General features: G+C 39.8%; 1 long non-coding RNA gene across 2 annotated transcripts in view; it reads left to right on the top strand.

The window, feature by feature from the left end:
• The window catches only part of LOC105862025 (uncharacterized), a 53,382-nt gene that overhangs the window by 4,913 nt on the left and 20,962 nt on the right, over window positions 1-27,507 (top strand). Inside the window, exon 3 of one of the 2 annotated variants that reach the window (XR_001149849.3) lies at window positions 17,101-17,240. The exons of the other annotated variant lie outside the window; for it this stretch is intronic. This is a non-coding gene — a long non-coding RNA (uncharacterized LOC105862025). Of the gene's footprint in view, window positions 1-17,100; window positions 17,241-27,507 lie in introns of those variants that run through there. 2 annotated transcript variants of the gene reach the window in all.

Genomic DNA, 27,507 nt, shown 5'->3' with positions numbered 1-27,507 from the left:
ATGTATGAGTATTTCTTGGGGTACTGAGGTACCCTAGGGTAGGGAGGGATGGCAGCCTCTCCCCCACTTATTCCAGCTGGGAGAGCAGTGTGAAGGAGGCAAGCAGCACCCTCTCTCCAGTGAGCAGGTACTCCAGGCTGAGGCATCCACAAAGAGTGGGGCCCATATCTCTTCCTCTGTGGACTTTTAGTGGACCCAGGGTCCCAGTCAGTTTGGGAGTTCCCTGCCTGCCAGTGTTTCATGAAGACACGTGCTAGTGGGACAGACATACAGGTGGTGGGATGGGGAGATGTGAGAGCTGAACAATCAGATTGTGAATCTCAGGTGGCCCTGTCTCCACAAGCAGACTTTCTGGCTGGGTGGGGGCACTTCAGCCCACCCAGGTGGCTTTCCCCAAAAGCTGGGAGCAGATCTTTGAACCCTGCTGAAATAGCTACCTTACCAGCCTTTGTGGAGCCTGAGGGCAAGCCCACCCAACCCCGACCCACCCAGCCTCACTCCCCTACACACCTCTGTTGAGGCAGAGAATACGGATACACTTGCACACTTGGAAGTTCCAGGTCTTCACCCACCTGGGGCATTTAAGTGCTCTACCTGAGGGACTAGAGTCAGGCACAAAAACAACACAGCAGCCTGTTGCTTCTGGCAAATGCCACCTACTGACAGAGAGGTCAATTTGCATAGCCCTTTATAGCATTTACTGACTCAGTCATACAGCGTGAGGTTTTTTCTCATCTACAAGTACCACCTACTGTCTCAGAGATTAAACTGGGCATGCCATTACAATTCACACTGCTAACATGGCCACAGGACTAGGGATAGAGGAAGGAATCCAATGGCCTCCATCCTGTCTCATCAAAGAGAAACATCCTGTCTCATCAAAGAGAAACATGGAATCTGCTCCCACACATAGCTCAACAGTTACAGCCTACAAACAACTAGCAACTTAGAGAAGCATCACACGATGCATCTCCATAACTAAGGCATCTATCTGGAACTTATATCACCATCAAAGAATCCACAAACCAAGCCAAAGGTTCTTACCCAACATATGCTACAAACGCCCCCATATGAGTGAGGTGGGGGGAAGCCCCATCTAAACAAAAGAAAATCAAAATTAAGTAGCAACAACCGCTCCAGATGAGAAGGAATCAGCACAAGAACTGGAAGTATGAAAAATCACAACAAAAGTTCTCTTCGAAAAAGGATACTAACCTAAATGAAAATACTGAAATGACAGATAAAGAATTCCAAATATGGATTATAAGGAATCTCAGTGAAATCTGAAATGGAAAATGGAAAACCAAATCAAAGAAAAGAAACCAGAAAAACAATTCAGGAAATGAATGAAAAATTCACTGAGAGATCGATGGGGTAAACAAACAAACAAACAAACAAAAAAAGAAAAAACAAAACTACTTCTGGAACCAAAAAATTAATTTAAGGAAATACAAAACACAGTGGAAAGTTTTAAGACTAGATTAGAGCAGGTAGAAACAAGAATCTCAGAACTTGAGATTAAATTAAATCAGTCAGTCAAAATAATGAACAGATAATTAAGAGGAATAGACAAAGCCTATGAGAAATATGGAATTATGTAAAACACCCAAACATAAGAATCATAGGCATCCAAGAGGGTGAAGAAGAAAATGCACAAGGGCTGGAAAATCTATTTGAGGGAGTAATTGATGAAAACATCCCTAGTCTGGCTAGAGATATAGACATCCAGGTACAAGAAGTTCAATGAACACCTGAGAGATTCATTGCAAAGAAGCAATCACCAGGATACATAGTCATCAGACTGGCCAAAGTCAGCATGAAGGACAAATTCCTGTGAGCCATAAGGCAAAAATGTCAAGTAACATACAAATGAAAATTCATCAGGCTAACTGCAAACTTCTCAACAAGACCTTACAAGATAAAAGGGATTGGGCCCCATCTTCAGTCTTCTTAAAAAGAGCAAGTGCCAGCCTACAATTTTGTACCCTGAAAAACTAAGTTTCATAAACAAAAAAGAAATAAAGACTTTTCCAGACAAGCAAACACTGAGAGAATTTGTCAAGACCAAACCTGGCCTGCAGGAAATACTCAGAACTGCAGTATATAAGGATCAGCACAATAGACACCCACCAATGTAAAAACACACAAAAGCTTAAGCTCAGAGCTCATATAAAACAATAGCACAAGAGGTAAAACAAAGCAATAAGGTATTACCAAACAGGATGAACAGAACAGCATCCCACATATCAATTCTATCAGTCAATGTAAGTGGTTTGAATTTCCCACTTGAGAGACGTAGGCTGTCTGAATGGATAAAAACAAATGAGCCAAGTATCTGTTGTCTCCAGAAAACACACCTAACCCACAAGGACTCTTACAGACTCAAGGTCAATGGATGAAAAAAAAAATATTCCATACAAAAGGAAACCAAAAGAAGGCAGGTGTAGCCATTCTTATATCAGATAAAATTACAATAGTAATTACAATAATAAAGACAAAGATGGTCATTAAATAATAGTAAAGGGAGAAATTCAACAAGAAGACATAGCAATCCTAAATATTTGTGCACCTAACTCAGGCACACCCAGATTCATAAAGCAAACCATATTAGACCTAAGTAGAGAGATAAATAGCAACATTGTAATTGCCAGAGACTTCAAAATCACACTGACAGAATTGGATAGATCATCCAAGCAGAAAATAAATACAGAAACACTGAACTTAAATGGGACTATAGAATAATTGGGCTTAACGTACATTTACAGAACATTTTACACAAAAACTACTAAATATTCATTCCACTCATTATCACATGGAACATTCTCCAAGACTGATCATATTTTAGGTCACAAAACATGGATCAACACATTCAAAAAAATTGAAATCATACCATGTATCCTCTCAGACCACAGTGGAATAAAACTAGAAATCAACTCCAAGAGAACCACCCAATTCCACACACAGGCATGTAGGTTAAACAACCTACTTCTGAATTATTATTGGATCAAAGATGAAATTAAGATGGAAATTAAAATATTCCTCAATCTGAATGACAAAGAGGATACAAGCTATCGAAATCTATGAGATACAGCAAAGCAGTCCTAAAGGGAAAATTCATAGCCTTAAATGCCTATGACAAAAAGAAAGAAAGATTATAAATTAACAATCTAATGACACATCTCAAGGAACTAGAAAAGGAAGAGCAAATCAAGCCAAATCCAGCAGAAGAAAAAGAAAATAACTAAGGTCAGAGCAGAACTAAATAAAATCAAAAATAAGAAAATTATACAGAAGATCCACAAAACAAAAAATTGTTTCTTTAAAAACAGAAACAAAATGAATAGACCTCTTGCTAGATTAACAGGAATAGAAGAGAAAGCCCTCAAATAAGCTCAAGTAGAAACAGAAAAAGAGATATTACAATTGATACCTCAGAAATACAGAATGTCATCTCTGAAAATTATGATAATCTCTCTATATATAAATTCAAAAGTGTAGAGGAAATCTCTGGAAACATACAACCTCCCAAGGCTCAATCAGAAAGAAATAGAACACATGAACAGACCAATAAAGAGCAATGGGATTGAAGCAGCAATAAAAACCTTCCAATAACAACAACAAAAACAAAAACCTTGACCAGATGAATTTATGGCCAAATTTTACCAGACCTGCAAAGAAGAGTTGGTACCCATTCTGCGGAAATTATTCCATACCATGAGAAGGAGGGAATCCTCCCCAACTCATTCTACAAAGCCAATGTCACCTTGATAACAATGCCAGGGAAGGACACAATAGAAAAAGAAAACTACAGACAAATATCCTGAATGAATATGGATGCAAAATTTCTCAATAAAATACTAGCAAACCTAATCCAACAACTTATCAAAAAAATAACCCACCATGACCAAGTGGTCTTCATTCCAGGAATGCAATATACGTAAATCAATAAATGTGACTCATCACATAAACAGAAGCAAAAACAAAGATTATATGATCATCTCAATAGATGCATGAAAAGTATTTGACAAAATTCAGCACCCTTTTGTGATAAAAAAAAAAAAACTCTCAATAAACTGGGCATAGAAGGAACAAATCTCAAAAGCAAACAACCATATTGACAAACCCACAGCCAGCAACATACTGAATGGGGAAAAGTTGAAATGATTCCCTCTAAGAACTGGAAAAAGACAAGGATGCCCACTATCACCACTTCTATTCAACATATAGCAGTAAGTTCTAGCCAGAGTGTTCAAGCAAGAGAAAGAAATTCAGAAAATCAGGAAAGAGGAGGTCAAACTATCACTTTTTGCAGATGATATGATCTTATACCTAGAAAACCCTGAAGATTCCACCAAGAGACTATTGGAATTGATAAATAAATTCAGCAGAGTCTCAGGTTACAGAATCAATGTATACAAATCAATAACATTCCTATATACCAATAACAGTCAAGCTGAGAGTCAAATCAAAGACTCAATACCATTCACAATTGCTACAAAAAAATAAAATGCCTAAGAATAAAATTAACCAAGGAGGTGAAGGATCTTTACAAAGAGAACTATGAGGAAAGAAATCACAGATGATACAAACAAGTGGAAAAACATATCATGATCATATATTGGTAGAATCAATGTTGTTAAAATGTCCATACTTCCCAAAGTGATTTATAGATTCAACGCAATTACCATCAAAATACCAATGTCATATTTCACAGATCAAGAAAAAAATAATTCTATATTTCATGTGGAACCAGGAAAGATCCCAAATAGCCAAACCAATCTTAAGCAAAAGGAACAAGTTGGTAGGCATCACATTACTATATTTCAAACTATACTACAAAGCTATAACAACTAAATCAGCATGGTATTGGCACAAAAGTAGGGACATAGACCAATGGAACAGAACAGAAAACCTACATATAAAACCATCTACATACAGCCCACTGATCTTTGACAAATCAGACAGCAATATGCACTGGGGGACTAATAACCAGAATATACAAAGAATTCAAGCAAATTAGCAAGAAAAAAAATCAAATAATCCCATTAAAGAGTGGGCAAAAGACATGAAAAGAAGCTTTTCAAAAGAAGATAGACAAATGGCCAATAAACATGAAAAATGCTGCAATGTGCAGGTATGACTTTTATAGTTATTTAAAATTGAATGCATATGTATAATTTTTAAATATAAAAAGCGGTTTACAAAGTTAAGTATATGGGTGGAGTCCATTTAAAAAAACTGAGTAAGTATTAGAATTGTGCATAATTGCATGAGCAAGCATAAAGTTGTGGGAAAATATATACTAAGTTTTACACACTGATTACCGAGAGACTAAAGAGTAGTAATAAAGCAGTAGCTTATTTTATTTTATTTTTAAAAATGTAGACATCTTTGTGTTTGTTTACTTGTTATAAGGAGATATTACATTTTTAATTTTTAAAAATCTAGTAAATAAAATACTTATTTAAAATACTTAAAAATATTTCAAAATATAAAGTCTTTAAGTGAGAAATAAAGATTGACTTAATTTATGCTTTTGCTTTTGAAAGTTTCTTTTTGTAATTTCTATCTTCATTTCCTCTTTGAGGCACACCATAGTGTGTACTGTTATGTGCTGTTAAGTTAAAGAAGCCTATTGAGACAATTAGTTGACATAACCATATCTGAGACCAGATTATCATCTATGATATAAAAGAAAAATCAGAAGTTATATAATTATATATGTATTTTTGTGAAGTCTAACTAATTTTTTAAATATTTTATCTCAAAGAAATCTCTGCATAGTTAAAAATATTGTAAATTAATGAAAATGAACATCTTTTTATTTTTAAAATAATACTATTTACTTATTTTTATAGACTTTGGATTTGGTATTAAAAAATAATTATTCCCTTGAAAAGTAGCCACATAAGGCAAATTTTAGCACCTGTGTTTAAGAAATATTTATGATATATTATGAAAAAAATCATTGTAAAATAGCTCAAGGTTATATATTTTTAAAAAATAACATTTTTTACTTTATCTGAGACTCAGAACTCAGGCATTCTCAGAGATTGGGCCCAGGAAAATTACTGTAGTTACATTGCCAATAGTAGTATTGCCTTTGTTGTGTGACACCCTCAAATCTACAGTGTTCCTTCCTTACACTTTTGCTGTCAGACTATCAAATATTATCATGAGTCTTGCTTTACTAGCATAAAAATGGGGCATTCGTAGGTAAAAGATATTTCCAATTATCTTACAATAGGAGAAAGCAAAGATCCTTACATACTGCCTCTTTATTTTGGCTCAAGCACAGGTAGTTAGAACCTCCCTCGCTTTTTAAGTGTTAAGAGAGTTAAAGTTAAGTTTAATGCTAGTTAGGAGCCAAGTAAACCCACAGAGCTTTTGTTGTAAACTATTGTTTTTCTAGTTATCATGGAGCTCTTGTTATAGCAGAACAGAAATGACCAGCCCAGGTTTTGCTCGTAGTGATGAGCCACCTCAAGCAGTAAGGGTTATTTGAAGAAATAACTTATTCTTCTTTTCCTATCAAAAGATTCATTAACTTACTTAGAACCATACCTGGTTTGAACTCTGGCTCTATGACTTACTTAGTAGCTATATGACCTTCGGCAAATTGTATAAACCCACTGGACTCAGTGTTCTTACAGGTAAGACTATTTATTTCAAATAAATGTAGAGAGGTTTAAATGAGAATGTGTGCTCCATGCCTGAGAAAAAGGGGTATCAATAAATGTTTGTTGAATCTGAAGTCTAGAAATTAATATTTGTTAAAGAGCTGCCAAACACCATCCTTAAGCATCCATTAATTCTTCAGTAGTGCTGTTGTAACAAAGTTTACAAAAACTTTAATTTAGTCTCTTAAGAAAATAAACTTCAGTTACCATTTCTTTACTGCTCCTTTTTTTTGCATTTTTGGGGGGTGGAGAATTCATGATATTTTACAATTTTATCATCCCCAGTGGAAATCTAATTCTGCACCTTCCGTGCAATCTTTATTTGGCTTCTGAGTTTTGTGTTACATGAATGCTATGTATTTTTCTTAAACACAGGAAAACTTCATGTAATTTTATAGTCACTGAGTGAGCAATTATTTGCTAAACTATTTTTTATTTCAAAATATTATGGGGGTACAAACGTTTAGGTTACATGTATTTCCCTTGCACTGCCCCAGTCAGAGCTACAAGCATGCCCATCCCCCAGAGAGTGCACACCACACCCATTAGGTGTGAATATACCTATCCCCTCTTCCCCATTCCCATCTGCCTGACACCTGGTAAATGTTACTTCCATTTGTACACATAAGTGTTGATCAATTAGTACCAAGTTGATGGTCAGTATATGTGGTGCTTGTTTTTCCATTCTTGTGATATTTCAGTTAGTAGTATGGGCTCCAGCTCTATCCAGGATAATACAAGAGGTGCTAGATCACCACTGTTTTTTGTGGCTGAGTAGAACTCCATGGTATACATATATACCACATTTTATTAATCCACTCATGTATTGGGCACTTGGGTGGTTTCCATATCTTTGCAATTGTGAATTGTGCTGCTATAAACATTTGAGTGCAGATGTCTTCATTATAGAATGTCTTTTTTTTCTTTTGGGTAGATGAACAGTAATGGGACTGCTGGATCAAATGGTACTTCTACTTTTAGTTCTTTGAGATATCTCAATATTACTTTCCACAGAGGTTGTACTAGTTTTCAGTCCCACCAGCAGTATATGAGTGTTCCTATCTCTCTACATCCATGCAAACATTTGGTGTTTTGGGACTTTGTGATACAAACCTTTCTCACTGAAGTTAAATGATATCTCATTGTGGTTTTGATCTGTATCTCCCTGATAGAGATGTTGAACATTCTTTCATGTTCATTGGTCATTAGTCTATCTACTTTTGAAAAGTTTCTGTTCAAGTCCTTTGCCCACTTTTAAATGGGTTTGGTTTTTTTCTTGCTGATTCTCTTGAGTTGTATATAGATTCTAGTTCTCAGCCCTTTATCAGATGTATAACATGCCAGTATTTTCTCTCATTCTGTAGGTTGTCTATTTGCTCTAGTGATAGTTTCTTTGGATGTGCAGAAGCTTTTTAATTTGATCAGATCTCATTTATTTATTTTTGTTGATGCTGTGATTGCTTTTGGGGTCTTCTTCATAAATTCTTTCCCTAGGCTGATGTCTGTAAGAGTTTTTCCAATGTTTTCTTCTAGAATTCTTATAGTTTCATGATTTAGGTTTAAGTCTGCTATCCATCGTGAGTTGATTTTTTTGTGAGAAGTGGGAGGTGTGGATTCTGTTTTAGTCTTGTACATATGGCTATCCAATTTTCCCAGCACCATTTATTGGATAGGGATTCTTTTCCCCAGTGTAAATTTTTGTCTGCTTTGTCAAAGATCAGATGGCTACATGAGGGTAGTTTTATAGCTGGGTTCTCAGTCCTGTTCCACTGTTCTATGTCTCTGTTCTTGTGGCAGTCCCATGCTGTCTTGGTTACTATAGCCTTGTAGTATAGCTTGAAGTCTGAAATTGATGCCTCTCAATTTGTTTTTGCTTAAGGTTATTTTAGCTATGCAGGGTCTTCTCTGGTTCCATACAAAGCATAGAATTATTTTTTCTAGATCTGCAAAAAAATGATGTTGGTATTTTAATAGGGCTTGCATTGAATCTGTAGATCACTTTGAGTAGTATAGACTTTTTAATGATGTTGATTCTGTTGATCTATAAGCATGATACATTTTTCCATCTGTTTGAGTCCTTTGCTATTTCCTTCCTCAGTGATTCATACCTCTAGCTGTAGAGTTCTTTCTTAGTTAAATATATTCCTAGGTATTTTATTTTCTTTGTTGCTATTGGTAACGGTATTGAGTCTTTGATTTGGTTCTCAGTCTGACTGTTGTTGGTGTATATGAATGCTACTGGTTTGCATAAATTGATTTGATAACCTGTGACTTTACTGAACTTATTAATTCCAATAGTCTCTTGGCAGACCCTTTGGGGTTTTCTAGGTACAAGATCACATTGTCTATTTGCAAGCACTGTTATTTGGAAAGCTTCATTATGTTCAAGATCAATGTTCAAGCAGCCTTCAAAGGTAATGAGTAGGGAGGATGGCTCTCTGCCCTGACCTGTCTGTACACAACACACACACACACACACACACACACACACACACACACAAATACACACACATTCTCTCTCTCTCTGTCTCTGTCTCTCTCTCTCTCTCTCTCAAGAATTCTTAAGCCAGGCACAGTGGCTCACGCCTGTAATCCTAGCACTCTGGGAGGCCAAGGTGGGCAGATCGTTTGAGCTCAGGAGTTTTAGAGCAGCCTGAGCAAGAGCGAGAACCTATCTCTACCAAAAATAGAAAAAATTAGCCGGACATGGTGGCACATTCCTGTAGTCCCAACTACTTGGGAGGCTGAGGCAGGAGGATCGTTTGAGCCCAGGAGTTTGAGGTTGCTGTGAGCTAGGCTGATGCCACGGCACTCTAGCCAGGGCAACAGAGTGAGACTCTGTCTCAAAAAAAAAAAAAAAAAAAGAATTCTTAAGCAGGAGATTCAAGTAAGTTGGGAAAATAAACTGTAGATTAAGAAATACACAAGACATAGACTTTTCTAGGCTGTTGGCCAGCAAAAGTGGTTGTGCCTCTTCTCCTTCCCCTGAATATCCAATGAGATACATATTCTGTCCTTGCCTGTCCTGTAGACCAGACTGAACATTACTGGATATGTTCAGGGATCTTGGGGAAAGAGGAGGAAGAGGAGAGGAAGGTGGTGGTAGTGGTGCTTCTCAGCTCATGGTCTATGCCTTTCAGCCATACTCTTGCAAGAGCACCGTGCTGAGCGTGGTGTGGCATGGGGCTCCACTATGCTGGGCCTCAGGCTGCAGCATAGTTGATATCACAAAACACATGGCAAGGTCAGTACTAAGTCAGATTGCATGGCAATTCAAGCAGGAGATAGCATTTCATTCTGCGAGTGTATGCTTTTTGCCATGTGTTCTGTGATATCAACTCTGTGGTATCAGTTGAGTTGAGCTCAGGTCTACTGTGACCCACCAATGGTCATCTCAGGAGTCAAATGAGTTTGTTTCTGAAAGTCAAAGAGTTATTCCTGTAAATCTAATGAGGGCCACAACTGCAGGTGAAAGAAACAGGCCTTTGCAAACATCAAATACAACTGCTGCCTCTCATGGTTATGAATGACAGGGATTTTCACACACTTACTTCAAGAGAAGAAGCCTGATTAGCGATGATGTAATTGTGGGCCTGCAGCTACTTGCAGGCCAAACCATATCTGACATGACCTTCATGTGGCTGGTTGAGCAAGTGGCCTAATGTTGGACAGTGAGAGAACTGTGCCGGTGGGCACAAAGCCACAGTCAGCACTCAGTGATGGGCATGTTTACCCATTATTTTCTCTTTGGTTTATCGGAATAAAGCAGCCCTCAAACAACGAGGCATACTTGAGTTCACCTTCTGTACAGTTGTCACTGATATTTCATCAGGGAGTTATTAATAATAAATATGGTCACTACATAGCCACTCTGGACTATGTAATATAGTTTCATAAATCTGATGCTTATTGCTCTCTCTCTCTCATTTTTTTTTTGCAGCTTTTATTTATTTATTTATTTATTTATTTTATTTCGGCATATTATGGGGGTACAGATTTTAAGGTTTCAATAAATGCCCATTTCTCCCCCCGCCCCCCACAAGTCTGAGTCTCCAGCATGACCATCCCCCAGGTGGTGCACATCTCACTCATTATATATGTATATACCCGCCCCCCTCCCCCCTGCCCAATACCCTATTATTGTAGTACCTTTGTGTCCACTTAGGTGCTGTTCGGTTAATACCAATTTGCTGGTGAGTATATGTGGTGCTTGTTTTTCCATTCTTGGGAAACTTCACTTAATAGTATGGGTTCCAGCTCTAACCAGGAAAATATAAGATGTGCTATGTCACCATTGTTTCTTAGAGCTGAATAGTACTGCATGGTATATATATACCACATTTTATTAATCCATTCTTGGATTGATGGGCACTTGGGCTGTTCCCACAGTCTTGCATTTATGAATTGTGTTGCTATAAACATTCGAGTGCAGGTGTCTTTCTTGTAGAGTGTCACTGGATCTTTTGGGTAGATGCCCAGTAATGGGATTGCTGGATCAAATGGTAGATTCGCTTGTATCACTTTAAGGTATCTCCATATTGCTTTCCACAGAGGTTGAACTAATTTGCAGTCCCACCAGCAGTGTAGGAGTATACAATTTTTTTATTTCCATCTTGATTTCTTCATTTATGAAGTAATCATTTAGTAGGAGGTTGTTTAATTTCCACGTTTTTGTGTAGAAATGTGAGTTTCTGTTAGGGTTGATTTCTACTTTTATTCCACTGTGATCTGAGAAGGTACATGGTATGATTTCTATTTTTTAAAATTTCTTAAGATTTACTTTGTGTCCTAGGATATGGTCAATCTTAGAGAATGTCCCGTGAGCTGATGAGAAGAACGTATATTCAGTGGATTTGGGGTAGAATGTCCTGTAGATGTCAGTCAGACCCAGTTGTTCCAAGGTTTTGTTTAAGTCCATTATTTCTTTATTAATTTTCTGTTTGGAGGATCTGTCTCGTGCCGTCAGTGGGGTGTTGAAATCTCCGGTGATTATGGAGCTGCTATTAATCCATTTGCTTAGCTCCAGTAAGGTTTGCTTTATGAAACTGGGTGCACCTAAGTTGGGTGCATATATATTTAAAATTGTTATCCCTTCTTGTGGAAGTGTGCCCTTCACCATTATATAATGACCCTCTTTGTCTTTCACTACTTTTGTTGGTTTAAAAACTAAATCGTCTGAAATTAAAACTGCCACACCAGCCTTCTTTTGGCTTCCACTTGCCTAGAATACTGATCTCTACCCTTTTACTTTTAGTCTATATGCATCCTTGCAGGTTAGATGTGTTTCCTGAAGACAGCATATACTTGGCCTGTATTTTCTTATCCATTCAGCCAGCCTATGTCTCTTGAGTGGAGACTTTAAGCCATTCACATTTATTGAGAGAACTGCTAGGTAAGGTAGATTACTGTTCATTCTGTTGGGTTGGATGTTGTTGCTTTGATTTCTCTCTTGAGCCATTGTATTATCTGGCCTTTAATCTTTGGGTTTTGGTTGTTTTTATATTCGTGAGTTTTTATTATGGTGTTCCGTGCGTAACACTGTTCTGAGTACTTCTTGTAGGGCTGTTGTTGTCTTGGTGAATTCTCTGAGACTTTGCTTGTCTGAGAATGTCTTTATTTCTCCTTCATATATGAAGCTTAGTTTTGCAGGGAATAAGATTCTAGGCTGGGCATTGTTTTGTTTCAGAAGAGTGAGAATGGGGCCCCAGTCTCTCCTTGCTTGTAAAGTCTCATTAGAGAAGTCTGGTGTTATTCGAATTGGCTTTCCCTTGTATGTCACTTGCTTTTTCATCTTACAGCTCTTTGAAGGGCCTCTTTAGTTGATATTTTGGTCAGTCTGATGACTGCATGTGGTGACGTCTTCCTGTTTGCATTGAATCTCCCAGGGGTCCTCTGAGCTTCTTGAACTTGTATATCGAGATTTTTGAGCAAGGCCTGGGAAATTTTCCTCTATTATATCTTCAAATAGCTTGTCCAACCCTTGGGTGTTGTCCTCTTCCCCTTCTGGTAACCCTATGACCCTCACATTAGGTTTCTTCACATAATCCCACATCTCTTGTAGGCTTTGCTATTTTCTCTTATTTCTCTGCTCTATCTCTGTGATGGTTTTATTTAGTTGGAGGGTGTTATCGTCAATCTCTGAGATTCTTTCTTCTGTTTGATCTACCCTGTTTTTGAGACTTTCAACTGTATTTTGTAGCTCCTTGAATTGATTCTTCATTTCCAGGAGTTCGGTTAAACTTTTCTTCATTGTGTCTTTCTTTAGTGAACTTTTGTTCTAGGTCCTGGAGGCTTTTTGTGGTTTCCTTGTGTTGGTTATTGAGTTGTTGTTGCAGGTCGGTGAGTGTTCTTATGATCCACATACGAAATTCCTCTTCTTTCACTTTGGTTGCCTGATTTGGGTTGGTGTCCGTTTCTAGGGGGCTGATGCTCCTCTTTGGGGGTGTGTTTTCCGTTTGGTTCTTCATATTTCCTGAGTTCCTTTGCTGATTTCTTCCCATGTCGATCAGTTGTTATTTCTTTCCTTTAAGTTTTTGTTTGGGTATTCACATGCCTTATTTAGTTTCTGAGCCGTTAGGTGGTGTCTGTGGGTGAGATTTGACCACTCCCTGTATAATGAGTCAGTGGGTGCCGTGAAAAGTCTGTGCAGGATGCCGTCCCTTTCAGTAGGTGGCGCTTGCTTGGAGGAACAGGCTATGCTGTTGATTTTGTGTCCTGTTATCAGCTCTTGTTCTGGGCAGAGCTGGGTTGGGTAAGCCTGCCCTCAGGCACCACCAATGTCATTAGCAGGGGTCAAAGTTCTGTTCTCTGCTTCCAGGAAAAGCTGTCAGCGAGGGGCTGGAATGGTCCCGCTCAGCCAGAAAGTCTGAGTGTGGGGTGGGAAGTGAGGCCCGCAGGCTGGAGCATAATAATAAGGCTTCCATTAAAAAATGTTCATATGTAACAAAATATGCAAGATGATTTTTTTAAAAGCTCGTGGAATTCTGAGTGATATTCTTTGATTGTTGATTTTTAGGGTTTTATTAAAATTTGTATTATGATAATTGTAGATTCATAAGCCATTATATGAAATAACAGAGAGCAATCCCATGTATTCTTGATCCAGTTTCCCCCGATGATAGCATTTTGTGAAACTATAGTACAATATCACACCCAAGATACTGACGTCGACACAATACACCAGTATTATTCAATTTCCTCTGGTTCTACTTGTGTGTGTGCGCCGTGTGTACATTCACGTGTGTACATTCATTGAAATGAAATTTTCATTTCAAGAATATTACATGTGAGGAATCATATTGTGTGTAACCTTTCAGCATTGGCTTCTTTTCACTAAGCATTATTTCCTCAATATTCATCCAAGTTTTTGTGCAGATTAGTAGTCTGTTCTTTTATATTACTGAGTAGCATTTCATGGTACCACAATTTGTTTACTCCCTCACTTGTTGAAGGACATATGAGTTGTTTCCCATTTGGAGATTCTATAAGTAAACCTGCTGAGGACACTCATGTACTTTTTTATTTTTACATAAACATTACTTTTTATTTATCTGTGATAAACACTCAAGAGTGTAATTCATAAATTGGATGATAATACCATGTTTAGTTTTATAAAAAACTGTCAAACTGCTTTCCAGAGTGGCTATACCATTTACCATTCACACTAGCAATGTGTAAGTAATACAGTTTCTCCACATCCTCACCAGCATTTGGTGTTGTCACTCATTTTTTATTTTAGACAGTCTGATAGGTATGTATTAGTATCTTGTTATGATTCTAGTGTACATTTCTCTGCTAGCTAATGATGTTGAGCACTGTTCACATATTTATTTACCAACTGTATATCCTACTCACTATTCACTACTACAGCCTTTGGTTCAAATCATCATTATTTTCTCAAATGGATACAATTTCTCCTAAACTGACCTTGCATTTCTGTGCCTTGTTATAAACTACCTAAAACCCACAATTCCACTTCCAGTAATGGTGGAGTAGCTAGGTATAGACCAATCTTCCTTCCAATAACAATCATAAAAACACAAGAAAATACACACACAAAAAAAATCTTTTTGAAGTCACCAGAGTTACTCAGCCAAGAGGTCTTCAATGTCCATGATTTTGGAGGAAAGGGAAATGCAAAGATGTGGGCCAAATATTAAGCAGTGCTTTTCCATTTGCTGGTTTAGAGGCAGCCGCTGAGAGGTGGCAAGCGAAACAAAAGCAGTGGTCCCGAAACTGAGCAGAACCACATGTGGGTGGGGGGTGGGCAATGGAGTTCAGAGCCCACCAGGGAAAAGGAGCCCTGGAGAACATCTCTGGGTTTTACTTTGAGTCTCAAAGAGTTAGTCCCCAAGAATATGGGTTTGCAAGAATACAACAGCCTATGGAGACTGAAGAACAATTGCCCCTCAGCTCAGCCACTGACTGGATTAAGCTTATCTGCCCTGAACTAGCTGTCTACAAGAAACCATAGTTGATCTTGTCTGAAGCAAAGAAACTCCATCCAGACAAAAGCCTCAAAATTGCTCTATAATGTGTCATAAAGCAGTCACCACTCAATAAGTATTACAACAGAAGATGAGACACAAAATGGCCAAAAAACAAGAGAGAAAAAAAGACAGTACAAAACAAGAGATCCAGATATTGCTACTAGTTAGACATGAATTTTTTAAAACATTGTGATTTGATGGTACAAATACCCCTATAATACTTTGAAATAAAATAAAACAAAATAAACTCAGCTGAATAGAACTGGTAATTCTGAGAGCCCTGCTGAAGTGTCTTCAGTAATTTGTGATCAAATTTAAGAATTTTCACCAAAAAATATTGCAATTATATTTCACTGGAAACAGAAGTGAGAGTCATACTAATTATGCTCTTTTATGGAATGCCTACTTTGATTAATAAGTTAGCTTTTATACAGTAAAATAAATTGTGATGAATATGTTTAAAAATTCAAAGATGAAACATTTAAGCAGAGAACTAGAAAAAATTAAAAAGAATCAATTAGAAATTGCATAAATGAAAAAAAGGATAACTGAAATAAAGAACGCAATCGATCATTTAACAACATATCAGCCCAAAGATCAGCAAACTTTCTCTGTCAAGGACCAGACAGTAAATATTTTAGGCTTTGTGGGCCATACAGTTTCTGTTGAAACTACTGCCCTCTGCCTCAGACAACAAAAGCTGTCGCTGACAATACACAAACAAGTGGGCATAGCTGTGTTCCAGCGATTCTTCACTTACAAAAGCAGATTACACAATCACAGGAAGAAGCAAGAATGGAAAATTTAGAGAAGATTCTAAGAGACACATGCATGGTACATGGTAAAATTTACAGAAAAGAGCAGAGGGAGAATGAAGAAGAAGCAATATTTACAGAGATAATGGCTAAGAATTTTCCAAACTGGATGAAAAACTTTAAGCCAAAGATTCAAGAAATGCTACAAACCCCAAGCAGGAACACAAATGAGACCATGTAACCTCTAAGAGATACTACATTACAGCCAAAGTCATTTTCTAAAGTAGAAATCTAAATGTCCCACTTCCTCACAGAGACAATTTTGTTATTTCCATGACATGCTGGTGAACATGCACACGTTCCTTCGTGTGCCCCATAAAACCCTCAGGCCATGGCCCCAGGACAGCTCGCCAACCTCATCTGTGGGCCCCATCTGCACCGCGCTCCTGCGGCCAGGAAGTGGCAGCCATTTCCTGACCCACCCAGGCCATCTGTCTGATTCGCCAAGTGTCTAGAATTTGCTGTGACGGACTTTCTTCCCTTAGAACAGCTAATCATCCTCAAGTCCTAGCTCAAGAGTCTCTTTCTGTTTGACATCACCCTTGATTCTTTCCCATCACTGACAGAATGGACTGCAACCTTCTCCGCCAACCCCTGCTGCCCAAGCACCTCCCACAGCCCTGCAGCACCTGGCACCAGTCTATGAGTCCCGCGAGAGCGACTGCGCATGCCTTGTTTATATGACCCTCGCACCTAAAACAGCACCTGCTTCACTGTATGAAAGGCCCTCAGAGAGAGAGAGAGAGAGAGAGAGAGTCCAGGTAGAAAATCTAGTTCTCCAAACATTCAAAATTAATGCCGCCACCTGCCCTCCCAGTGCCAGACACTGTGTTTGTGAGCTGCTCTGAGAAGAGCATGGCACACTGTCCCAGGCAGGGGAAAATTAACTGAGCAAACAATTTTCGAATTATCTTAAAAATGAAGCCAAGTGTAAAAAGACGCACCCCCTCCCTGCCCCGTGGGATTCCATATATTTCCTTCATTACATTCCTGCAAGATTTCTGTATGATGAGTAAGTTATTATTATTTTACTAATTAGGAAACTGAGGCCAGACATGTTTCCAACCCATGTCAACCTGATTCCAAAGCCCATGTTTTTTCTATTTTGCCCCACAGTCTTCTGCCCGGGAATTGACTCTCCTTGAAAACCGAGACCTAGCCCAAGCCATTGAAACTTCTTGAGTGTCAGAAGCATATAAAACAATTCTCCACGGCTGCCTGTCTTGAATTGTGATACCATTATCCTCTTACGGACCAAGTGGTGTGAAATCAGATCCTGCCTGGGAGTGGGAAGAGAACAGAAAGGGAAGATGCTGGCTCCAAGCTCAGCGAGACACAAAGTCTTATTAGAGTTCTGCAGGGGCCTGTTCAAAGTCTGGGTATATTCTGTCATTTGGCAGGAATTAAATAGAGCCTGTGTCCTCTAAGATTATTCTGTTACCTTCAGGATCAGGTTGCCCATCATTATATTTAACCTATGGGAAAAGCCAACACAAAGCTGTGCTGAAGATGTAATAGGAAACATATAATAAAGAACCTCATGTCAAAGAGACACAAGTTCCCACCGAGAGCTGGTGCGGGATGAATTCTTTCTGCCTCTGCCTACCATCCCTGAGGGAAGCTCAGCCTCCCAGGCCCCAAGGGATGGGAAGCAAAGCAGCCCCCGCCGCCTCTGGACAGATACAGGTGCTCGGTCTTGTTTGTTGGTGAGGTAGCCGTGTGGAGGGTGCAGGAAGAAGAGAAGGGAATTGAGAGCTGACCTTATCTTGCTTAATCTGTATGGATTCCAGAAGGCCCCAGGGAACCTGAGATTCCGAGACTTATTCCCTTCTCACGTTTCCTACTGGAAATCCCTCCAGCTGGCGAGATGATAAAATAGGTACCATTTAGCCGGCTAATGAAGTCCATATGCAATTGTTAGAAATATAATTGACGCTTCAGACTTGGGATCTGCTTTTCACTTTGTATAGTTTTCTGCTGCCCAGCGTGCCTGTCTGCTGGGAATGCTTCTGTTTTCCAGGCTTCTTTGCCTGGCTGGAGTTAAAAGTAGACGCTTGATGTGCTAATGTCAGGTTATAATAATACCTATATGTTATGCTGATTAAATAAAATAACATTTGTAAAGTGCCAGACACTCGGTGGCACTGTCGAGGTTGGACGGTCACTTACAGTCTGCCCGTGCCACCTTTTCCAGGCGTGTTTCTCAGGCCGCGTCCCTCCCCAAGGCCTGGCGCGGCACACCTTAGTGTCTGTCCACGCTGACGTTGTGGCCCCAGGGCGGGGAAGGGGTTTGATCTCCTGAGCAGCAGAGAGAAGATGCATGAGCTACAGCGCAGTCTCCATGAACGCAGATCCTCTCGGTGACACTGAACGCTTTTGTTCGGGGGACAGGCTGGCACTCAATAAATCATAGTCAGATGAATGAATACGTAAAGGAAGAGGGTTCAGAATGATTCTGAAAGTTTAGTGTGTAAAAAAAATCACCAGGGAAGTTTGTTATAATTAGGCTCTCTGCCGTGTTTCTCCTTTCAGACAGGGGACGCAGGGAATTCAAGCCCCCAGTTTGAGTTTGTCATGTAACCACACACACACACACACACATTGATTAACTGTGAAAATCATGTAAAAACATAATTTTTAAAAAAGAATAGTTGTAATAGCATATGATACTGGAGAGAAAGATACCATCAGTTTTTGACTAACAGCTTCCAATCCTTGGAGCTCAAAATAAGATGGAAAGGATCAGTCTCCTTGCCAGTCTCTGTATGGTGGAGGTTATGCGAGATGCACATTCAGAGAGTAATAATATAAAACCAGCAATTACTCTTACTGGATAAGGATTAAGAACTCTGCTTGAATCAAATTATGTATTGCTTGCAAAAGTTCCATGAAGTGAATACATGCATACCTATGATATATATTGTTGTATACACACACCAACATACATAGGTGTGCATACATATACCAGTACTGATCGTACCAACATTACAAGCAAGGAAGGCTCAGAGAGGCTAAAAAATGTGACTAAGATCAGAAAGTGCAAGATCAAGACTCGAACTCAGTGCCCTTGCTCTTAGCCACAATTCTCCATAGAGACGTCAAAATGGAGGCCATGTGAAAAGCGGCCCACCCCATTCTGCGTGCTTCAGAGAGATCCTCCAAAATTTCCAAAGTCAGGGACTCAAGGCCACAGTCCACCTTTGGCTTGGAAACATAAATTCAATTAGTGAAGTATATTGCATGTTTATATTCCCAGATTAATCTTTTTCTTTTTTTTTAGTATAGAAAGTTTATTTGGGCTGCGGTTGAGGCCTGTGGCCTGGGGAAACACTGGGTAGTTAGTTTTCTTTCTTGAAGCAGCTGCAAACTGTCGTGTTGTCTGAGTGCTCACTGGGCTCGTGGAGCAGGGGAGGGGACTCCATGCAGGGAGCAGAGCCGGGAACCCACCACGCCACGTCGCCTTCGGTGAAACAAGAATAAGGGAAGCTTTGGTCTAATGGGAACTGAGAGGAGAAGCTTCTGCACTATGTTGTTCCCACACCTCACCTGAGTTCCCTGAGTGTTAGGAAGGGCGTGTTTTGTCCACAGGGGCCACTGATGAGGTGTGACTTCACCATGGAAGAGCAGGTCCCTGAGCCCAGTGCTCCAGCCCTGCTGCCCCTCTGCACACCGTCTGAAGCTCCGAAAATGAAGATTCACTCTGCTTTAAGACTCTTTTCCCCTGTTCAAGTGTCATCACCCAGAAGTGGGAGCAGAGTCACATCAGAAATCTCTTCTGAGATTGGGATGTATGAGGTTAGAAGAACCCACGTGAAGTTGGATGGTGCCGGCCAGAGAGAGGCCATTGCCGAGCCCGGGGAGAGGGCTGGAGATGCCCCACACACGCCGCATCCCTGGACCAAACTTTTGAGCTTCGTTTCTGTTCATGGGACATAGCTGCTCCTGTTGTCCCTGCATTTGTGCCTTGTCCTTCCTCCCTGTTGCCATGTTTTCTGCCCCAAAATACATTCCTATAAAATAAGTTAGTCCTCCTTTGCTTTTCCAAAATACCAGCTCATGGACTGGTTAAGCCCTGGGGGAGGTCTTTTGGAAAATAGGGATCTGTGTGCCCCGCCCCAAACCCTGCGATCCAGTAGCTCTGGAGTGGGCCCAGAAAGCTGGATTCTCAAAGGTTCTCCTCAGTGGTTCTGAGGCGGAGCCAGCTCCCGGCTTCGGACAGTGTTGGAAGGAGCGATTCTAGAGAAACTTCGCTGCAGGTGCTGTCCCGATGCCCAGAAGCACTGGGACCTGTGAGGAGGCCACGTTAATATTTCATGTCTCCTAAATCAGTTTCCAGAAGTCATTAAGCCATAAAATTGGATTTCCCTGAAAATTATACATTGACTCAATCCACAGGGTTGTAGAGACATTTGAGCCCGGAGCTTTGCGGTGTCCCTTCTATCTTCCCCTTCCTGTCACCAGAGGCAGACGTTGGTCACTAAGCCAAAAGCATGTAGCTTTCAAGCCTTCTCTCGTGCTATACCCTTCAGTAACTCAGGAGCCCTAATTACGCACCAGCTCAGCCTCATGCTCCACACTTCTTTCATTATCAACATAAGATCAGGGTCCAGAAGCACTCTTGCCCCTCTTCCAGCAGAAAAGTTGGCATCTCTTGAAGAACACAAAGGAGAAAAGAAGCAAAGGATGAGGACCCCTTGGTGCCCTGGCCTGATTCTCACAAAGATCATCCATTTTATGGTGAGCCTTGATCAAAACAAAGCAAGATTCATGTTCCTAGAAACATGTTTAAGGCTGTCGCAATTTATCTTTAGTGCCCATCCACTCGGCATTTTCCTGGAACTGGCTCTCACTGGCTTTTAAAGCCCATTGTACACATCCTCTATCTCCATGTTTAGTGAGTAGCTTGAACACGGCCATGCCGGGAGTGTTGATGGCATGCACATGAGCAAAAGGCTGCAGGCCCGGTCTTCCTTGTTCACAAAGCTGGTTTGGAGCACACCGCTGCACCAGCCTTCCTGTATCTTCTAGCTATTGAATATTCACCAGACTGACTCTTCCACAAACTCACCAGCTTTCCCCAATGCCATTTAATTTAACCCATTTATTTTAAATGAAAACACAAATATAGAAAGGCATCCAAAAATTAATAAAAGGAAGTACACCTTTGTAACCATCATTTGGGTGAGGAACTAGAATTTTGTCAGCTAACCCAGAAGTCATTCCACATGTCCCATCCCACCTACAAGCCTATGCCGCCCCGCAAAAGTACCACCACACTGACCTCTATAAGCAAACCCTTCCTGCATTTCTTTATTGCTTAATCACCCAAGTGTGTATCTATACATCATACAGTACATGCCAATTTTTAAAAATCTGATGTGTCTGTTAAATTTCTTCTAATCTACCAGTCCCCCCTTTATTTGTTTTTCTTACAATTTATCAGTTGAGTCACCTAAACCTTTCACACGTGGATTTTCCCACAGTCTGGATTTTGCAGATTGTATACTCACGGTGCAGTGTAACACGTCTCCCTGTCTTCTGTATTTCCTGCATGTTAGCAGCTGGATCTAGAGGCTTGATTAGACTTAGGTTTGATATTTTGGCAAGATAAAGGTTATATTGTGGTCTGTCATCAGAAGACATGCAATAACTGGTTGTTTTCTCCTTGTGATGTTCAGTTATTGATGTTCAACACCTAGATCCATTAATTCATTGGAGATTACAAAATGGTAATAATCTAATTCTCTCATTTCTTTTTTTACTAATCAGCTAGAATACTTTAAAAAGAGGTGCTGCCCCGTACCTACTAGTTATTAGAAAAGCAGTGGCACAGATTAAATAGGAAAGACAGAAACCAATTTTTTAAATGACTTGATTTTCTATTTTTAATGGAAAAAATCCAGTTGCCTTTTTAATAAATTAATAAAACTGAGAGATGTACAGTTGCTAAAATACATCTATCTCAATCCAGAAACCAGCATCAAACTTCATAGAACAGCACCAGAAGAGCTCCTATCTAAATCAGAGAAAATAAAAAAATGTCCATTAATGGTGATAAGGACACTTGTTTTTCCTTATTCTGGAGGTATTAGCCAATATAATTAAATAACAGTAAGAAATTAGAGGTGTGAACAATGGGAAAAAAGACATAAACGTGTCGATTTCACTATATGATATGATTGTCTTCTTGAAACATACTAGAGAATAAACGTAACACAACACGAGAACTCGGTGCGTGCCCACTCACGCCACGGGCCGTCCTTCGCCTTCCCACGGAGCGGGCCACTTGCCTCCCCGCGCGGCCCGGTGAGGACTGAGGACGCCCCTTCCTGAGCAGGGGGCTGCCCTGAGTGCCCCTGCCCTTGAGACGGGGTGGGCGGTGCGAAGTGCAGCCTTTGCTCCTGACACTGTGTATGAAAAGAAGCCTGAGAGCAACACGCAAGGAGCCACAGCACCAAACACACTGGGACCCTGTATTCCGCGATCCGTGCCACTTGGAAGGCGTCGGTCGTGCCCTGGGCTACGGTCAGACAAGTAGACTGGTTTTGAGTCCCAGCTCAGCCACAGTGACATGAAAAACCTGTCTTAGCCTAAATTTCTTCTTCTGTAAAATGGATACAATTATTTTTAAAAAGCCTCCTTAGAGGGTAGCTGTAGGATCAGAAGAGCCTCGTGTGTCAGTGCCGCAGCACTGCCTGGAATGTGGCACAGACTCAGCAACCTTTAGCTACTGCTTAATATAAGTTTGATCCTCTAAAATATAATATAAAATAAACAAACAGCTAAAAATAAAGCTCATGCTTCATGTACATTGTTGCAGCACCAGCACCAACATTTCCTCTTCAAAATGCCTTGACTTCCCGCCCTGCTCCTGCTGCGCCTGGGCGCTCCGAGCCCAGTGCCTGCCTCAGCCCCAGCACATTTAATACACGAGACATGAGTCAGTCTCCTCATTAAGCCTAGAAAACTAGCGCTTTCCTACAAAGTTTATGGCCTGGACATAATTTTAAAGAGAATTTTAAAAATTATAAAATTTTGAAAATATATCAATAATTATACTGTATATTAACAATAATTTCTTCCTACATACAAAAGTGTTTTATATATATAGTAAACATTTTACAAAATATAGATTAACAAAATAAAAGGCAATTCAAATCCCAACATTTATAAACACTCAATATTATTATTTGTATCTTTCTGGACTTTAAATGCACAAATATTTATTACTAGATGAGTTTAATACAAAGCTGTACTCATAGTGTTTATAATGTTTTATAGCTTTCTTTTGTCGTGCAGAAAATATCATGTCTTTCTAGGTCATTAAAAGTTTTGCAATCTCATTTAAATGGCAAACTATCAAAGTAATAGATATGAATATGGCTAGCTATATGATTATGGGTTTTTATACAAATAAATATAGGTATAAATATATAGATGCAAACTCTACTTAAAATACAAATATTATCTAACATATACATATATAGTGAAATCTATTTTACAAATTGCATCAAAATAGGCTTTTACTTAAAGAATCAAATTCATAAATTTTTATTGTGATTAATGTTCAATGCAATTTTATACAGAATTATTATGGTTTTATATATATTTTTAATTAGCATAACAACTGCTTTTTACACCTGCTGGGTGAAAGGTATCGTAAGTGTTACTAAGATGGATAACAAACAGATGCTGTTAGTAGATTTTCCAATCAACTCTTAGAGACAGGTCTGGGCACAAACACTTATGAGAGACATAAAATGCTACAATGATTATACCAAGTGCTAAAAAAGCACCAAGAAGGAAGAGATCATATTCTCTAGAGGTAAAAGAGGAAGACCAGGAAAGCTCTCACAGAGGAAATGGAATTCTCGCCAGCATTTGATAGATGGAGAGTGGGAGGAGAAATATTTTGGCTGAGGGAAAACATGAACAAAGACAGTGCAGTTAGAATCTCCATGAGTAGGTGCCCAGATGGACCTCTAGTTGATTTAATTAGACACTGTGACAAAGCAAAGAATTTCCAGAACTGTGTCTAGTACTAAGATGATAGGTAGGCAACAACTTCACATGGCACCTTTAACACTGTGTTTATTGTGACAAATCCCCAGTTGAAGCCAGTTGAAGTTGACTTCTCTAAATACATGTATACAGTCGGCTCTCCACAGTCAGGGAGTCCACATCCTTGATTCAACCAACCACAGCTTAAAAATATACCCAAAAATTGTATCTATACTCAACATGGACAAACCTTTTTTCTTGTCTTTATTCTCTAAGCAATACAATATAACAACTATTTACATAGTGTTTTCATAGCATTAGGTACTATGAGTAATCTAGAGATGATTTAAGCAGCAGTCCCCAACCTTTTTGGCACCAGGGACTGGTTTTTATGGAAGACAATTTCCCGTGGACCTGGGATGTGGTGGAGAGGTGGGGGAAGGTGGAGCCTGTGGGGTCCTGTTCTTCACGGGCCACCGACTGGCAGCGGTCCGTGGCCGGGGACTGGGGAGCACAGATAAAGCACACAGGCGGACGTGCACAGGCAACACGCCAGCACTTCGCCATTGTATGGAAGGGGCTTGAGGAGCATCAGTGGATTTTGGTATCCAAGGGAGATCCTAGAACCAATCCCCCATGGCTATCAAGGGACCACTGTGCACACACACACACACACGCACATTTAGGTATCTCATCTTTAGAACATTTATATATTCTTTGGAGTATATATTATATATACTTGTATATTCTTTTCCCTTTGGAATGAAGAGAGATGATATACTACGAGGTGATGGCACCTCTTACTGAGTCCTAGGGCAGAAAGGTGACTCGCCTATGGGCGTGCTTCCCCAGCCCCTGATAAAAATAACTGAATTGAAATGTGCTTGCTGGAATTCTCAAGCCATCCCTAAGTCCAGAGTATAACTAAATTCTCTATTAGAGAGCCAATTTGCTGTGAGGGAAATTAAGTTATTATTGCCTCTCGAATGTCAGCTGGCAGGTTCCATCTCTGGCTAATGCCTGTAATTGCACGAACAGCCTTCTGAGCACAGCCCATGTGGCAGCTGCATATGGCATTTACAGTTGTTATAATAACACAACAGCCAGCCAAGAAGCACAACACAAGCGCACCTCTAACCCGCAAGTGACCTGCTCATTAGCAGCTGTGTGGGGTTAACAGAAAGAGCACCTCGTATAGGGCGGTGTGTTATTAATATAAACACTGACCCTGGTATACAGCAGGATGGGTGCCAGAAGGAGCTTACCCGGTCCCTGCCCGAGTTGGTCAAACAAACGGAAAAAGCACGCACACTCAGCGGAAAGAGCCCATAAAATTACTAGAACGCTGAGAAGAGGGGAATCTGGTGTCTTTTCCCCGCAATCACTTCCACAACTCCTGCATCATAACTACAGAATTAATCTTAGGGTTCAGATAGTGAGGTTAAATGTGTCCCGTCCCAAGACCCCACTCTCTGTCTTGGCTCCAGAGGCGGCTTCTCTCTTTCCATTGGGCTATTTCATTTATGTTTGCCCTAAAGCTTCTTTTTGTTTTCCGCTCGGAAGTTTTGTTTGTTTTCTGTGCTTAGCAGGCTGCTCGTATAATGACGCCACTATCAAGTCCCATGTTGAAAAGTAAAATGCCTCCTAATCTTTCTCTTCCTCCCACCAACTGCTCGGAAACCCACGTATCTGCTTCTGTCTAGTTTCTTCCCAGTCTCATTCCGAGTTCTGCCATAGTCAAACATTTGAATGTGGTTCCTAACAATTGCAAATCTACAAAGGTAACCAACTTCCGAGGCAAACAAACAAGCAAAACACAGATGGATCCTGAGGGCCGCCCACATGGGCTCTGAGTCTCGTATTTTCTCTTCATATATTTGCCTCATCGTGGCAGTAATTTTTCCTTAATCTTTCTTTCTGGCAAAGTTAAACTCCTTTTCTCTTTTCCCTTATATAAGTATGATCCCTTATAATGTCATGAAATGAACAGATGTCAAATTAGGTGGTCATTTACCATAAAAACAAATGTTCATTTGGTACAGCATAGTTTAAACCTGATTGATAATAATAATTAATGATAACAGCAGTATTTATTAGGTTATGACCACGTACTGAACACTTGACATATATGTAATCTCACTCTGCCCTCATGACAACTCTATTAAGTATGTTCCATTATGATATCATTTGATAGATGGGAGAATGGCTCTTAGAGAAATTCAGTATTTGTTCAAAATCTCACAGTCAGTGTAAAAGCTAGAATCCAAACTAGGTGGATTTACTCCAACTCCCAAACTCTTCTCCACAAAGTCAGTTAAGAAATCACTACTCAGAGCTCTGGTCTCCTCCTGTATATAGACAGGATGATCTCTAAGGAGCAGTTCAGACCTATAAAAAATGAGAAGACTAAGAAATATAAAACATAACCCTCAGGAGGCTCCCTGCCTATTGATGAATCAGGAGATAAAGGCAAAAGCCTCTCCCCTAAATAAAGTAAGCAAATGTCCCAGGAAAAGTTTGTATTATAGGATGCTCTTTGTACTGAGTTAAAGCCCTTCCTGTTCTGCATTTGGATGACTGAATTTCACAGGCTGTGGGTTCCCTTATTTTAGGCCATCTTGAAGGGAAACCTTCCCCCTTCCCACAAGCCTCACAGCAAGACAGACCTGCTAATACCTGGAAAAGTGCACAGAAACCTCACATCAACCCATGCAATTCCCAGCATGACTCTGTTCTCACATATAGACAGGCATCCTAGAACTGTAGGGCATGTGATAGAAACCAGCAGTGCAAAAAAAACCTGAAGACCACATGAATGAACAGAAACAACACCTAAAGAATCAGGTGAGTAAAATAATAACAAATAAGCTCATTATGTATTTTAGCCTCAATAAAATTTGAGAGAAAACTTATCTATTAAAAAACAAGATGCTGTGGTATATGTACACCATGGAGTACTATTCAGCTCTAAGAAACAATGGTGATATAGCACACCTTATATTTTCCTGGTTAGAGCTGGAACTCATACTACTAAGTGAAGTATCCCAAGAATGGAAAAACAAGCACCAGATATATTCTCCAGCAAACTGGTATTAACTGAGTAGCACCTAAGTGGACACATAGGTGCTACAGTAATAGGGTATTGGGCAGGTGGGAGGGGGGAGGGGGGCGGGTATATACATACATAGTGAGTGAGATGTGCACCATCTGGGGGATGGTCACGATGGAGACTCAGACTTTTGGGGGGAGGGGGGGAAATGGGCATTTATTGAAACCTTAAAATCTGTACCCCCATAATATACCAAAATAAAAAAAAATAATTAAAAAAAAAACAAAACAGGATGCTGAAAAGTGAAAAGTCAGAGACTATAAAAGAATTATTGGAAATTAAAATTAAGATTGCCAAAACAAAGTCTCAGTAGAATGCTGGAAGATTGAGGAGGGGACCTGTCGTAAAACAGATTAGAATGACAGAAGTAGGGAGAAGAGAGAAAGCAGGCAGGAGCCATGACCAGGCAGTTC

This window comes from Microcebus murinus, chromosome 18, assembly GCF_040939455.1.
Source record: "Microcebus murinus isolate Inina chromosome 18, M.murinus_Inina_mat1.0, whole genome shotgun sequence".
Taxonomy (NCBI): Eukaryota; Metazoa; Chordata; class Mammalia; order Primates; family Cheirogaleidae; genus Microcebus; species Microcebus murinus.
Note: the sequence above shows the minus strand (reverse complement) of the source record. Positions and strands in the feature narration are given on the sequence as shown.